This window comes from Anastrepha obliqua, chromosome 5, assembly GCF_027943255.1.
Source record: "Anastrepha obliqua isolate idAnaObli1 chromosome 5, idAnaObli1_1.0, whole genome shotgun sequence".
NCBI lineage: Eukaryota > Metazoa > Arthropoda > Insecta > Diptera > Tephritidae > Anastrepha > Anastrepha obliqua.
Genome location: NC_072896.1, coordinates 107,646,374 through 107,662,334, shown reverse-complemented (window position 1 = coordinate 107,662,334; position 15,961 = coordinate 107,646,374). Strand labels below are relative to the sequence as shown.

Genomic DNA, 15,961 nt, shown 5'->3' with positions numbered 1-15,961 from the left:
TATCAAAATCGACTGGCTAAACCGAAACTTACACCTCGTCGAAAAGCAGCTCGTCTTGAATTCGCCGATAGCTACACAAGTTCTGGAATGATGAATGATTTTTAGCGATGAAACCAAATTTGTATGTAAATGGGCCTCATGATTGTCATAGCTGAAACTTCCACGCTAACTTTCTTTATGACCTGGGCTGCTTTTAGCTGCCGTGACCAGACCCCAATTTCTTTTATTTCACTGAAAATGAACGCAGGATGTTTCGTACAAGTCTTGGATGATGCTTTGTTGAATTTTGCCGAAGACTTTCACGTTGAGTCTTAGACGTGTCAACAGGAAAATTGTACCAATCCACAGCGCTAAGCGTACAAAAAACTTTTTCGCATCGAAAAAATTTTCTGTACGAAACTTAGTCCAAACCTAAATGCAAAGGAGGCGGCTGCCAAAATGATAAACTATTGCAGTTTAAAAAGTATAATCCAGAAAAATCGAGCTTAGTATCCCTCCGTCACTCGTTCTAAGTTTCTGCAAGTCGGCTGTGACCTCATCAATCTAGCGTTTGTTTAGTCTCCCTCTATCATCCCACCTATCTGTGGTCTGGCAGCAATCCACTGGGGCATTCTGTACATGTGCCCCAGCCATCTGAATTTTTGACTTTTATAAAGCGTATTGTATTACGTTTCCATTTTGAATCAATTCATCCAGTTCGTAATTGTATCAACGGAAAGATGAGCGCCCTTGGAGACACATTTGGTGAGTCTAGACCATACGGAACCACCGGTCGTGAGTGGACAGTAAGATTCGTGGAAGAGTGTTCAGCGTGGAGCTCCTTATCAAGCTCAAAATCAGGCTACCGGATCAGCCTATACCTCGCATGGCAGTGGGTAAAAAATCCGATACCAATTAGTACTCTTATCAGGCTTGCCCTTATCTACTTTTGGGCAAGAAAGCCTAAATCTATCAAGACCTCCCATGTGTCCTCTTAGGCTCAGAATCTTCTTTGTTTTTGTAACTCAGTCGCTACAGAGCTACAAACTCATGCCTGGCCATAGACTGCAAGGATCACACTAAGCAACCCCGAGCGCCAACCTTAACAGGAAGATGGCCGAAGAAAAGCGAATTTTCCAGAAATTTTTCGGAGAAAACTTATAAATTTATTGATCTAAAAATTTGTACACATATTTTGTTATCATTTAGCTGTATTTTAAGACTTAGTATTAATAAAAATATTTATTTGGAAGGGAGCTACAGCTGATCTCAAAAAAGACGTTTTGCGGTGACCTCTATATCTCTGAACTGGATCCTCTGAAATTAAAAAACCTAACAGATTTCGTTAAAGTAATGTTAAATCTAGCAATTAATCGAAGGAATAAGCAAAATAAATTTTTTTTTGACAAAATGTTGGTTTCTCAAAATAGCAAAAAATGGATTTTTGACTAAAATTTCGACCTTATATTGTTTATAAAAAAATATTTACCGGTGAGAAAAAATCTTCGATTAACTACTAAAAAATATATTTAAGAAGTTCGTGCTAAAATTTGAGACTAATCGGTTTAGCCATTTTCGAGTAATGTTGGTTACTGACTTTGAAAACACCATTTTGAGAAAAAACGCGTTTAAAGTTTGAAAAGCACTTTACATAGGATAGGAACGCCTTTTAAAATTTGCGTATAACTTCGAAAATACTCACCGGAACGATATTAAATTTTCTGTATGTATAAACATATGTACATTTGGAAAAAAAAATCGATTTTTTGAAAATTCTAACTGTATATAACTTCTAAATAAAAGAAACAAAAAACAATTTTTTTTTTAAATTTCGGTAGCCACTGTATGTAAAAATATAACGAATAGCGCCAAAATATGCAGATATCGTCAAAGTAGATTATTTTTGTAGACATTCTCCCAAAGGGTTGCAGCGCGACAACATGTCAAATATTAAGTTCGATGTTATGCCCCAAGAGATTAAGTACTCACATTTGTAGGAGATACTAAAGAATGGGGCCACATGCCTTTTAAATAGTAAAACAAAACCAAGCGTTAAAATCTACAACTGAACTTACGAAACCGTTATAATGCACATGTTAAATACCACTTATAAATATAGATTACAAGAGTCAAATTCTCTAAATCTCATAAATATACAAACATGAGCTACGTGCACACTTACATACACACATAAGAGATGTGATAACATTTATCACTTCAAACATGAGTACCACTAATACCACACCACAAATGTTATCGCTCTCTTCTTAGAATGTCGCATGGGTACTAATAAATTTGAGAAGTTAATGCGAGCAGAGTGACTAAAATGTTATTTTCCTTTTGTATGCTTCAAACCCGCACAACAATGCAGACTGAACCTCCTCAGAATTGAAGGAGAAGAAGACAGAGAGTGCAAAGAGTGCTGTTCTCACGCGGTTAAGAAAGTCATTAAAGCGACACCTTTTGCCACACAGCTGGAGACATCATTAAAACCACATTTAATTGAAAGTCCTGATTTTTAAATTTAATGTTGTGGTTTGAAATTATTGTAAATTCAACTACTTTATTGCCGGCAGCAGTCGGCAAGCGGCGCAATATAAAATGAAAGAAAAAGGAAGTTTAAAGTAAAAGAAGATGCAAAATTTACGAGGAAACACCAAAATTGCCAATGGTTACGTATGTTTTCCAAATAAATAAAACTATAATGGCTTGATTAAAAGTAGAAACCAAACAATACCTCAGTTTCAGTACGGCATTGTGCCAAAGACCAGGTGCATAGAATGGCCTGCTGTATTCGAAAAGCATTCGAAGGTAAGAAATATGACACGGGCGTATTTGTAGTCTGATAAGGTTTGCCTAGAGGTCATTATGCAAAGAGTGAAATTGAAATTTGAAATTTGAAATTTGAAAAAGGCGAGCGAAGAAGCACTGACAGATTTGGTAACTTCTAAAACACTCAGGCTAAGAAGCCCATAGTATTCGAAGCGAAGTAAAAGGTAGAGAGTAAAGGAGGAAAGGAGAGAAGTGACAGAGAGAAAAAGATAGCATATAATAAAGACAGACATAGCTAGTCTTGTGCGAATTTTCCAGATTCTATGGCAAATCTGAAAATATCCTCTAGTTTGAGAAAACGAATTTTACTCATTCTCAAAATTCCGTCTAAAATTCATAGCCTTCCTCTAGCAAGAGCAGGACAATCACAGAGAAAATGCTCAGTACCATGCGCCTCCTCCAACCAAGACAGGCAAGTCGGGTCCTCAATGATTTCAAGGGTGGTCATATGCTGACCCCACGGGTTGTGTCCTGTAATAATACCGACCATCAACAGAACTTTTTTCTACCAAGTTTTAGAAGAAAGTTCGACAGTTTTCTGTTCGAACTTGTCACAAAACATTTTGCAGTCCTACAGCGCTCAAGACCAGACCATCGCTCTTTATGTAAATTGCATACCTAATCGCTGATCCAATTCATGATTCCTGTAGAACTGATTCCGATTATTGATTCTCGTCCCTGTGGAGTAATCGCTGATCCGCACTCGGCCAATCAGTCGGCAAGTTCATTCCCTTGAACACCGCGGTGTCTTGGAAACCATACAAGTACAAGCTTGTTCCGTCTTGCAACAGAATTAAGCCGCTTCTTACATTCTTGCACAAACTTTGAGGTTTGCTTTGCGTGCATCAGGGCCTTCGGTGCAGCCTGACTGTTACTAAAGACTGCAATCTGTTTCCCGCTCCATCTCCTCTCAACTATCCATTTTTCTACTAAAGGAAAATATCCTTCGCAAGTTTTCAATAAAGTTTGGGTCCAAGATTGCTCAAATTATTTTTTTGTTTCTGTCAGAAAAAATAAGATCGATGAGCGCGATTCAAAATTTAAACTTTTTCAGCAAATTCCAAACATATGCTAATGTGTCATATCTAAGATATTTATTCTCAATTCAAGGTTTTGGACTCCTTTCCCGACGATTTTCTCGAACCTTGTGCGAGGCGTATGCAGACCAAATTGACATCGTCAGCGTCGCTGTTAATTCCGCTTTTTCCAAACTGGATAAAGAAGCGAAGGGAATGGATCTGGTGGTGAATGAACACAAAACAAAGTACCTCCTGTCATCAAACAAACAGTCATTGTTGACAGTTATGATTTCGAGGTTGTAAGAGACTTCGTTTACATAGGAACCAGCGTTAACAGCGTTAACAAGATCAGCCTTGAAATCTAACGTAGAATCTCTCTCTTGCCCACAAGTGCTACGTTGGACTAAGTACATAGGCAATTGAGTAGTAAAGAACTCTCTCGACAAACAAAACTAACACTCTATAAGGCTCTCATCACGCCCGTCGTAACGTATGGCGCAGAAGCTTAGCTGATGACAACACCCGATGAGGCGTCACTTAGAGTGTTTGAGAGAAAGATTCTGCGGAAGATTTTTGTTTCGCTGGCAATGGCGACTTGGTGTGCCTAACAGGCGCCGGTTAGTATAAGAGAGAGAAGACTGGTGCGCTTTGTTAAACTTATCCAAAAGCAATTGACCGGTTATCGCACCAATCAAGAAGAAGATCTGCCACATAGCTCAGAAAAAGTATCACGAAGCATTTATTTGCAATTTTAATAACTTAATAGTTTGCTATATATTTTTGTTTGTTTGTTTAGTATAGACAACAACTTCAATGAACGCGTGAATCACTCAGTCAATTTGGAGATTATTGCCAAAGCCGTCGAACATCTTTAAGACAGCTGGCCTTCTTTCGGTTTGTGCAATGAAAATATTAAACAATAAGCATCGGTGGTTCAGTGGTAGAATGCTCGCCTGCCACGCGGGCGGCCCGGGTTCGATTCCCGGCCGATGCATAAATATAATTTTTTATGTTAACGAACTGTTAAAAATTTAAGGGGTAACACCACTGTAGAAATTTCAAAGAATTGATTTTTTTTTTATAAGCTTAAAAAATTCTTTGAACCTTCTAAAATACAGAACAAAAAGTTTTATACGTTACCGAAGTCTATTTCATAAATATTTTAAGCTTTTAACCAAGCGTTAGTGACTGCTACCTAACGACTTCTCCAAATTTCCAAACTTTAAATGCGTTTTTCTCAAAACACGTTTTCTGAAATTGGCACGCAGCATAACTCAAACAATTTTAAATATTTTTAATCAGGTTTTTCACTACGTCTGTATAATAACCTTCTTAAGAGAAGAGCGTAGGGGATTTTCGATAGATTAATTTAAACGATTGTTATAATTATTTAAGTGCCGTTTTTTTAGTCCAAAATAGAGTTTTTTCCTTCAAATGCTTGCTAATTCCACAAAAATAAATATTTTTTAAATCCCCTACGTGTTTCTCTAGCTATTCTTATCTAGATTAAGAAAAAAAATGTTTCTTTGTTCCAGATTAAAATTTGCACCCTCTGTGCTGCGTGCCGCGGAGCTCCTTCAAGAGAAACCACATTACAAAAATGTCTCCAATGCCGCCATTTTGTAAAATTTTTCGATCAAACTTTGTTGTTTTGTTTTTTAGTATATAAGTAATAACTTCCCAAATCAGAGTGATTGTTTCCCCTTTCCTTCTATACAAAAAAATTCTTTAAAAATCGTGTTTATTTTACGCGTGTACAGTGGTGTTACCCCTTAAAGGTGAAGCATTAAGAAAGCAAAATCAAAAAGCACCATGTCATACATCACACAAACTTAACTAAACAAAATTTAAGTAGAAAACTTTGCTGCAACAAATTTTTTATTAAATACTTAGTCTTGCCATAAATTCTGTGACAAGTGAAATTTACGAATTGCTGGAAAAACTTAATACTTCGAGAATGTCCGCTCGATCAATCGTTTTTCCCAAATGTCTGAGGTGACAGACAGAAAAAGAAGTGGTCGTTCTCGCGTGGTTCGAACCAGCGCAGTGCCGTTCGTGAAGAATTCGCAGAAATCACCTTAGAAAACAGAAAATCATATCCGAGAAATAAATGTAGCAACCAGATCCATGTCAAGACTAATTAGAGATGATCTTCACATGAAAACCTTCCGTCGCTCAACTGCCCATCTTTTGACAACGCGCTTGAAGAAAGTTAGACTCGACAGATGCAAGCAGCTACTTCGTTGGCTCGCGGACAAGGGTCTTGAAACTATTCTTTTCACAGATGAGAAAATTTTCTCTGTTGAACGCAAAAAATGTTGTTCCAAGGGTTCAGCGTGGCCACCATCCAGCCTCCGGAATGGTTTGGTAGGGAGTGTCTTGTAAAGGCGTTACATCTCTTCATTTCTGCGCGAAAAAGGAGTTAAGACCGAGGCAAAAATGTACCACGAGGATGTCTTGGAAGGCGTGGTGAAGCAGTTGAGCAGTACTCTACCCAATAGAGAACTTGGGATCTTCCAGCAAGATTCCCCTCCAGCCCATTAAGCAAAAACAACCCAGCACTACTATTTCATAACCCTGCGATTTCCGGCAACATCTTTCAAAATTCCATCAAAACTTTCAAATTTCTAATCAGAAATTTTAGAATTTTTCTGGATATGCAGTTTTAGAGCCCTTTAAATTTTAGCGCAAGTTTCAAGTCACCACACAATACCGTTGATTCTTGCCAAATTTTTTGTTTTGTTTTTTTTTTTTTTTTTTTTTTTTTGTTGACGGTGAAAGGCTTTTTCTGTCATATAAAAAAAAATCGAGTACTTTGTGAGATCAGCTCGGTATATTATGGCTACGAGCTCCGAGTAAAACCCTCACAGGGAACCGCTATTGAACGCGTTAATGCGTTGGAGTCGTACAGTGGAGGAAGAACAGCAATAGTATCAGACAAGAAAAAATAATCGTCAAATCGTGTTGAAGTCATACTCCTTCTTCTTCTTGATTGGCGCGATAATCGCTTATGCGATTTTGACAGAGAAGGCCTTATAAAGCCTCTTCCTCAGCTACCACCAGCTGGTACCGCATCGAATACTTTCGAAGCCGGAGCGTTTGTATCCATTCGGACGACATTATTCGCTGCGCTATGTCTATGTCGTCGTAAAGCTCATACAACTCATCTTTCCATCGCCTGCGTTATTCGCCGTTGCCAACGTACGAAGGTCTTTTTCTCGCACTCGCAGAATCTTTCTCTCGCACTCTCCAAGGGACGCTTCGTCAGATATTTTCATCGTCATACGTTAACACGTCACACTTAGACACACGGAAATTGGAGGTCTTACATCACCTGCCATATTCTCCAGACTTCACTGCTTCCGACCACAGACGGCGTGATATTCTTTTCTTATGATAGTGGGGCATAGTTATTTAAGTTCGAAATACAGGGTGGGTGATGAAAGCCGCTACCAAAAAAAAATTGAATAACTTTTTTTCTTTTTAAGTTATCTGTTCCATTTTTGTTTTAATTTGCAGATTGATCTTTAAAATTTATTAAAATGGATAACTGGGACACGCAAACAAGAATTTGGATAGTCCGCCGCTATCACGCACTGGAGTCCGTAGTTTTGGTACAGAGAGAGTACAGGCGGATGTTTGGCGGCAATCCCCCGAGCAGATGGACCATAATGAGACTGGTGAATAATTTTGCTGAGCAAGGAACAGTCGCAAGAAGGCCTTATCATCGAAACCCACCAGTTCGGACGGAGGAAACGATCGCTGCTGTAGCTGCAGCTATACAAAGCGATCCAAGGGTTTCAACAAGAAGCTTATCTGCTCAACTTGGTGTCAGCCGACAGTCTTTGCAAACAATAATGCACAAAGATTTAGACTTATTTCCCTACAAAATTCAAATGGTTAACAAACTGAATGCAGCAGACTTGCCGATTCGCTTGGAATTTTGCCAGAAGATACCTGCAAATGGTGGAAGAAGACCAAAACATGTTAAACTGCCTTTTCATGTCTAATGAGGCCCATTTCGATTTAAACGGCAATGTGAACAAACAAAATTGTCGAATATGGAGTACTTCTAACCCACAGATACTCCACGAGACGGAATTGCATCCTCTTCGCGTGACAGTGTGGTGTGCGGTTTCTTCACGCTGTATTGTCGGGCCTTATTTTTTTGAAGAAAATGGTCACACCGTTACGGTTACTGGAGACCGTTATTTGAAAATGCTGAAAGAATTTTTCTATCCAGAACTACGCCGAAAGAGAATTCCTTTCAACTCTGAGTGGTTTCAACAAGATGGGGCAACGTCTCACATAGCCAAGACTGTTATGACAGAGTTGCGACGAAAATTTCCCAATAAACTGATTTCAAGAAACTCCGAATTTCGTTGGCCCCCCAGGTCGCCTGACTTTTTCTTGTGGGGTTTATGTAAACAAGAAGTTTATAAAACAAAGCCAACAAATTTGGATGAACTAAAACAATCCATTCGGGCAACAATTGCGGCTATTCCTGTCGCAACTCTCAAAGCAGCAATGAACAACTTTTTACTAAGATGCCGCACTTGTGTCAACGAGCATGGGGGGCATTTAAATTCAATTATTTTTAAAACTACTTAAGCTACATTTAATAAAATTTAATGACCTTCAACTTGAAAAAAAAAAAAAAATGAATTCCATACACTAAAAAAAAAGTTATTTGAGTTTCTTAATGTAGCAAAATTCATCAGCCACCCTGTATTAGGCCCATATTAATGAAAAACTTTGCTCGTCCATTCAATCCGTAAAGTATTTGTACGTTTATGAGGATCTCGATTGCACTTCATTGCAATTTAATCTTTTAGTAACAAATTTCGACAAGCATTAATTCGAATCATCAAGCATCGGTGGTTCAGTGGTAGAATGCTCGCCTGCCACGCGGGCGGCCCGGGTTCGATTCCCGGCCGATGCAACTAAACTTTTTTTTCTTCATCTTTACTCATCATTAATTTCCATAAACCGACTACTAATTTATATTTATAATATATAAAATAAATAAATGCAATTAAGAAAATTTGTGTTTCCTCTCCTTCGTGCAATGTTAAATTTCACATTAAGTCTGCAAGTTCAAAGCTCTTAAAATCACCCAGCAGCAATTAGCAATTGGCAGTTCAAAAACTAGTTAAAGCCATAAAAAATTGTCTCACTCCAATGGTAGTTTCGTTGAGTTTAGTTAATCGGATAGTTGGCAATAATACTCGCATTTGAGTGTAATTTCTGTAATAACCGAGACTTGTCCCATTTAAAAACTAATTAAACAGTAAAGCAGAAGCAGAAGAAGTTTGACGTCTTGCGCATGTGAGGCCTTTAGGATTAGGAGTTGATGATGCCGTGACACTTGGCAATGCCGCAATCACAACAGGTGGTCGAGAATATACTTAAGTTAATGTAACAGATTACAAGCATTTGCATTTGTGGCGGACCAACAACAATGAAATATTGAAGAATGACCGTATGCACCTAAAGTGAGCTTGGTGAAAAAAGGCAACGTTGCTTCGTGAAACTTCATTACTAAATTTTATGCTACGCTTGCGAGTCTAAGCAGCATTTCATATTCGCGTTTTATGACTTTTAAGTAAACAAAATTGTTTCATCAGAGTACATGCATCGGTGGTTCAGTGGTAGAATGCTCGCCTGCCACGCGGGCGGCCCGGGTTCGATTCCCGGCCGATGCAGAAAGTATATTTTCGTTATATCATAAAGCAGTGATCAAACGCGAATTGGTTTTTAGAGCCGAAGCCGGACCAAACGCATTAAGAGTGCACAACAAATAGCACAACTAATCGGCACTTTGACCTTGTGGCGGTACTATCTGTATAGACCTGACCCAAAACACACAATGGCTGATCACTAGCTTTTAGGGCCACACTCGAGAAGTGGGTAAATATTACTAAGCACTTTTATTAACAGAAAATGTGAGCTTTTGATGCCACTATTCACAAAATTTTACAAAAGCTAAAAACGAAATTTTTGAACAAACAGACAGCCAAAGAAAGCCAAACTTCAGACTTTTTTGCCGAAGGCGAAACATAAGATTTTTAATAATTGATTTACGATCGGCTGCTGAGTCGGTTGGTCCTAATTGTGTAAGCTAATCTCGGGGTGTACTTATGCCATGAAAAAATTGCTGCGGTTCGGAGGCAGCGTAAAATTGCACATCTCTATATTTGAAAGCCTAGATGATCAAGAAGAGTACCTTAAATTTTTTCTACACATGAAACCATGAAAAGTTTTGTCGTCTTGGAATGTCAATTGGCTTTTATGAAAAGATTTCTTTCCCGAACAAATGCACTCGAAGATTTTCTACTATTTACCTCAATCAACCAAATATTTCACCTGCAAAGTGGAGATCTAACCTACACCCTTCGCATTTATAGCCGATATGCCACTTTACGACCGAAATTCCTTTTAATGCCTTCAGCGTACTTTAACTCTAGCTCGTTCAGTTCGAAAATTTGAATAGCCCCCTGGTGATAAGTTGAATTGAGAATCTCTGACATCATTTTAGGGCCCTTTTTCAATGTAAAACCATACCTAATGGCAACCTTTCTTTAATTCATCATTAATTCTAAGGATAAAAAAAATACAAAGAATCTGAATCTCTGTTCTTTTTTCGATAGCCCTCAAGTTTTTTCGACGGGTTTCGTTGTTGGCTAGCGGGTCGCTTAACATAATTCTTGGTATTTGAATACAGTGAGTGAATACAGTGCAAACTACAAGGAACTAAAATACTCGGAGAACACTTGAGATACGATACTTATTTCCTATTATTTCAAAACGTTGGGCACAAAGGAGACTTGTATAGGAAGAGGAGCTTCGTGGAGCTCAAACTCAAAACTCGACGTAGAGTTCCGCAAATTGTTACTCACTTATGCCCCTATTATTCGCTAGAAATAACAATGCAACAGTCTTCTAAGGTTCAATAAAATGAAAGGGAACCGTCTCCCAATGATATCTTATTCAAAACTGGTATGCGCAGCTGTCTTAGACCAACGTGTGATTAGACGGAATGCATTTTCTCTAGCAGCTGGCAGCTCTAGTTTTCTAATCAAATCTCAGCATTGAATTTCCGACAAGCCTTTTCCTGCATCCACATATCACTATTTATCAATAGTGTGCGAAAAATGTACGCGAGACGGAGGACGTATTTCTAAAACCAGGTGTTAGAGGGTCTTGGCTAAAAAAGGAAGAGCTTCTGTTCTGGGTGTAGTAGTTCCGGGTAGTATGCATACTCTCAGGAATGTGGTAACAGCTCAATTTCCACTGAATCCTGAGCATCTCTGCAGTCTTAGCAGGTCCAAAGGCAATAGGTATAAGGTGGGCACACGAAGGATGAATAAATGAAAGGAAAATAAGGAAATCCTTCCTTAAATTGCCAGCTGTTTTTTCAACCGGCATCAACTGGCTGCTACAAGTTGTATACCAGATCGAGATGGCCATAGAATATTCATCCGGAAAGTTTTGAAGGTGAAGACTTAAACATTTAAAGGTTTATTATATCGCGCCTTACACAAATTAATCACCAGCTCATTTGAGGTGAACGATATGAAAGGCTCTTAAGATGCACACATCTTCTAGGTGAAGGGACCCTACTAATATTTTCTCTCTTTCTTGATTTTCCTTACAATAACTAATCTTAAAGATCCAAGACGTGTCGATTAATTGATTTGCGTTCCAATTTTTCGTTTTTTGTTTTGTTGTTTTGTTTTTTTATATCACCAATTTTTTCCATTCCATTCATCCAGCTCTAGTACCATTTTCAGTCTTGGAATCGTCGATGTAGAAAGTTCACACCGAGCTCCTAAAGAGAGTGTCCAGATCTCTGTATTGGTACCTTGTAAGAAAGCTAACGGTACACTTTCTTCCAAAAGAGAGAGCTCAGAAATTCTTGATAGCCATGTCTTCGCATGCAACTGACAGGAAGGTTAGAAATACAGAAATACTCCAACCATCAAATTTTGAGCGCCCCATTAGTAAATCTAGAGATCTTAATTCCGTCGGTCTTTTAGAATATTCATTAATTTCCTTGAAAGGTATTAAACTATTCAGCACCGTACCACCTGCTTCTTTGATAGGCGTTGTTGTTGTCGCTGACTGTCGTGGGAATTATTCTTAAAGATGGTTCGCGTTCACACATTTCGTTTGTTTTTTGTTGTTTTTTTTTAACGACCCTTATTTTATATCCTGTGCCCGTTTCTGTAAAACTAACCTTTGTTTCGAGTGTCGCGATTTTTAGCGAGATGTATCTGATTACCCCAACTTATCTTATAATATTTTTAAAATACAAAATACTCTTCTCCAAGGTCAGGTCGTAAGCCCTATCTCGACGAACAAAAACAACACTCTACAAAACGCTCATCATCTCTGAGCTTCTCTATGGCGCTGAAGCCTGTACAGTCAAACAATCAGATACAGCCACTCTTGGAGTTAGGAGGAGTTACTAGGAAAGTACTTCGCAAAATATTTGGACCTGCTCGCAAAGATCACGTTGCCGTATTCGAATGAACCACGAACTGTATGAGGTTTGCAGAGATATTGAGATAGTCAAGCGTGCCACCATGCAGCGATTTCGGGGGATGGGTCATGTCGTCCGTATGGAAGGAACTGGTCCGGCGAAGAAGGTGTTTGAAACGGCATTGGCGATCGATGGCGAAGATGACATCCTCGTGTTCTGTGGAAGGATCAAATTGAATTGGCCTGGCTTCTCTTGACTCAGGACATTGAAAAAGGTGTGCGAAAGACAGACACCTGGCAAGACATTAGTTGGCAGGCTGTAACTCGGTAACGGGTTTTTACGGCCAACAAAGTAGGTAAGTAAGTAAGGTTTTTGAGAGTATAAATCGATATATTGACCAAACTTCACCGAAGGCTCGTTAAAGAACTCCACGGAAACTAGCTTTGTTCTGAACTTGTTCGTCTTGAGTTTAAGACCTTCACTCCTTTTCCTATTGAACGTACAATGTACCGCTTTTTCATAGTATCTTTCCAAAGAACAACATTCTTTCCCAAATTTATTTATGCATTTCCTTCCAACTCCTCGTCAATTTTACATTGTAGAATCAGCTCACCAAAGTTACTTATTGCAACATCAAATATCAAAATTTATGGCCAACTAAATCCGTATTGAGTCAACTACATACATATACACCTCCCGAAAGGTAGTCAAGCGTTCTTCTTCATAACGAGTTCCACATGACATTCCCCCTCAATCCCAACTAACCAACGGGACACACACAGTTTTTGTTGGCGGGCACACCTTTCGTGCCGGTGTCACACTCAATTATGCTGTGGACATATACATATACAATGTGTATGTGTGTGTGTGTATTTGAGGAGAGTATTGACTTCGCCAGCCACAAAAGCCAGGCTGTGCCGCTTAACGAGTTCAGAGCGGTTTAAGCATCGGATTATGTAGGGATTGTTTGTGGTGCTCATATGGCCAGAACTATTTTGTGGTGTTGGTCGCGTCGGCTTCTTTTGATGTTCAATGTGAGTTTCGCGCTTGCGCGAATATTTTTATTATTGTTGCCAATCGTTGAAGTATGCGCTGTTTTAAGTTTACTATGTTGTTTTTGTTTTTTTTTTTTTAGCATAACGTTCACAAGCTTCAACTTTTATTTATTGTGTTGCCCATGCATACATACATATGCATGTGTTGTAAATATTTTGTGGCACGTTATGCATCCACTGCCCCACTGCAGCAGTCTTGTTTACTTTTCCGCAGGTTAAACTTAACTGGCTGGGCAAAACTCCTTCTGCTTGTTGTAATATTGTAAATACTTGTTAAGGTAATGGAAATATTTTTACACTTGTTTTGTTGCAAGCACCTCAAGCTAATGCAAGTTTCATGTTCCGAATTTCCGTTTTCCACTTTAAATTAAGGAGAGCGAAAGTCTTAGTACAATAGATCATAATGGCAAAAGTACATATTTATGTATGTGTGTATGTGCACATACATTTTCACAAGAAACTCCCGAAGGAGGGGGATCCAGTAGAATTCAATCCATAGTGGTAGCTGATGTCAACGGAACTCAGGTGTAGTTGGGAAATAAGAGTTAAAACATAGTCTCGCTGCAAGAGTTCTACGACGACACAGACATGGTGCAGCGAATAAAGATAAAGCGGCTGCGTTGAGCAATCCCATCGCTCACCGCATGGACACCTAACGGACAATCTCCCGTGTGGGTACCTAGCAAATTCGAGAGCTGCGGCCTTGTTAACCTCTGAAGTACCCTCGACGGCCCCCGATCTATCCGTGGCCAGAAAGATCTCGCGACTTTGTACGTTTGCGCACTAGTCCAGCGCTCGCTGAGTTGACGTGAGGCCCTTCTTCCCAGTAACAGACCAGGCTCTCAAGGAAACCCCAGTCCTCTCATTCTGCGGTGAAACCGTCTTCAGGGTCCCCCCTGTCTAGCCACCTCATCAGCCCAGCAGTTTCCCTCTATGCCGCTGTGACCGGGAACCCAAATAAGCGCAATATCGAAGTATTCCGATGCAATCGAGAGAAAAGTCAAGCATTCCCGAGCTCAACACCCTAATTGCCACTTAGCTGTCGGAGTAGATATTGCATTCTTTAAAGTAATTGCAGAAGCAAGCAACCAATCCACTGTTTCCTTAATTGCGGCTGATTTCGCCTGGAAAACACTGCAGTGTACCACCAGCCAAGTGATCGCGCACCATCTCTTCAAATGGAGAGACTAGTCAGTGCAGCAGCCTACAGTTTGTAACCTAAAAATTCAAATATGCCGGAAATTTTCCAAGCACTCAGGCAATATTGCCTATTCTTTTAAAAATCTTAACACTTTGTTGCGGAGAAGAGAATGTAGCTGGCCCATTCTCAATGCATCCGATCCAAAAATATACCATCTGAGTTTGATGAAAGCCAAATTTACGCAGGGAATCGTTCATGGATTGTGACCTATAATTGGTACAGCAGACTTGTCTCTGCCTGAGAAGAAATTTTGCTCCCCAGCCTGCTCGTGCTTTTTGAAGCGAGACATGATTTCTTTTGTAAGTTTCGGCACTACTACAACGGCTCTCATGAGCTAATAAAAACTTTCATGGACCCGATTGTTCCCGCTGTGCTTGACTCTAAAGTTTGTTCCAGTGCAATTGTACGCTCTCACAAACCACAGTTGGCCAGTTAATTAACCACATTGTTGCCTTAAATACCACAGTGCCCCAGCACCCATGTGGATGTTTAGGCTCAACTTACATTTCTGTATTATTTTTGGTGGTGCAGGCCATTTCGAATGCCTTTAGTTTGACTGCTTAAACCTTTCGCCAATTATCCACCCTGCTACTTTAAGTTTTGTAAAATACCGTTATTATTATACTTAAAGCAGTAAAGCATCTGACGCATTACTAAAAATGCCATCCAACTCTAGTACCATTTCCCATTCCAACCATTCAGCTCTAGTACGATTTTCAGTCTTGGAGCCGTCGGGGTAGAAAGTTCTTACCGAGCTCCCCATTGATCTCTAGTAGGAAAGCTAACGATATATTTACCTTCTTACAAAAGAGAAATCTCAGATATTCTTGATAGCCAAGGCTTCGCATGCAACTTACAGGAAAGTTAGAAATATAGAAATACTCCAATCAACTAAATCTAGAGCCCTAAATTCCGTCGGTTTCCTTCACTAATTACACATTTCTTTGAATTCTAAGCTATTCAGCCCTCCGCCATCTGCTACTTTGATAGTCGTAGTTGTTTTTGTAAAAAAATTTATTTTTATTTTATTTTATAAAGGTTTACATAACAATAAAATTATTATACAAACTAAAAGTAGTGCAGCGCTAGCATCGGAGGCTTTCGGCCGATGTACAAAAATATTCCACGCACATGTACGGGGAACGCTGCTGAAGTGACAGTCCTTGGCCGAATATAAATCCGAGTCGTTCCGGTAACATAGAACCAACTGCCCTGGAAACGCTTCTTTCACCTAGTAACTTCGCTTTGTAATGATTCGGAATCAAACTTTAAACCTTGGTAGGGTCACAAAATCGAAATTTTTTTTCTTCACTCATCTTATGGTAAATCATTTCAAGAATGTTGTGTCAAAATTTTAAGTGGATCGGAGCAGAACTCTCAAAGTTATAGC

General features: G+C 39.3%; 3 non-coding genes across 3 annotated transcripts; all 3 read left to right on the top strand.

Moving 5' to 3' along the window:
- The first annotated feature begins 4,753 nt into the window (after positions 1 to 4,753).
- Positions 4,754 to 4,824, top strand: Trnag-gcc (transfer RNA glycine (anticodon GCC)). The gene has a single exon. It is a non-coding gene; the product is annotated as a tRNA-Gly (tRNA).
- A 3,877-nt stretch (positions 4,825 to 8,701) lies between these two features.
- Trnag-gcc (transfer RNA glycine (anticodon GCC)) lies at positions 8,702 to 8,772 on the top strand. Its single transcript has one exon. It is a non-coding gene; the product is annotated as a tRNA-Gly (tRNA).
- A 692-nt stretch (positions 8,773 to 9,464) lies between these two features.
- Trnag-gcc (transfer RNA glycine (anticodon GCC)) lies at positions 9,465 to 9,535 on the top strand. Its single transcript has one exon. It is a non-coding gene; the product is annotated as a tRNA-Gly (tRNA).
- The last annotated feature ends 6,426 nt before the right edge of the window (positions 9,536 to 15,961 follow it).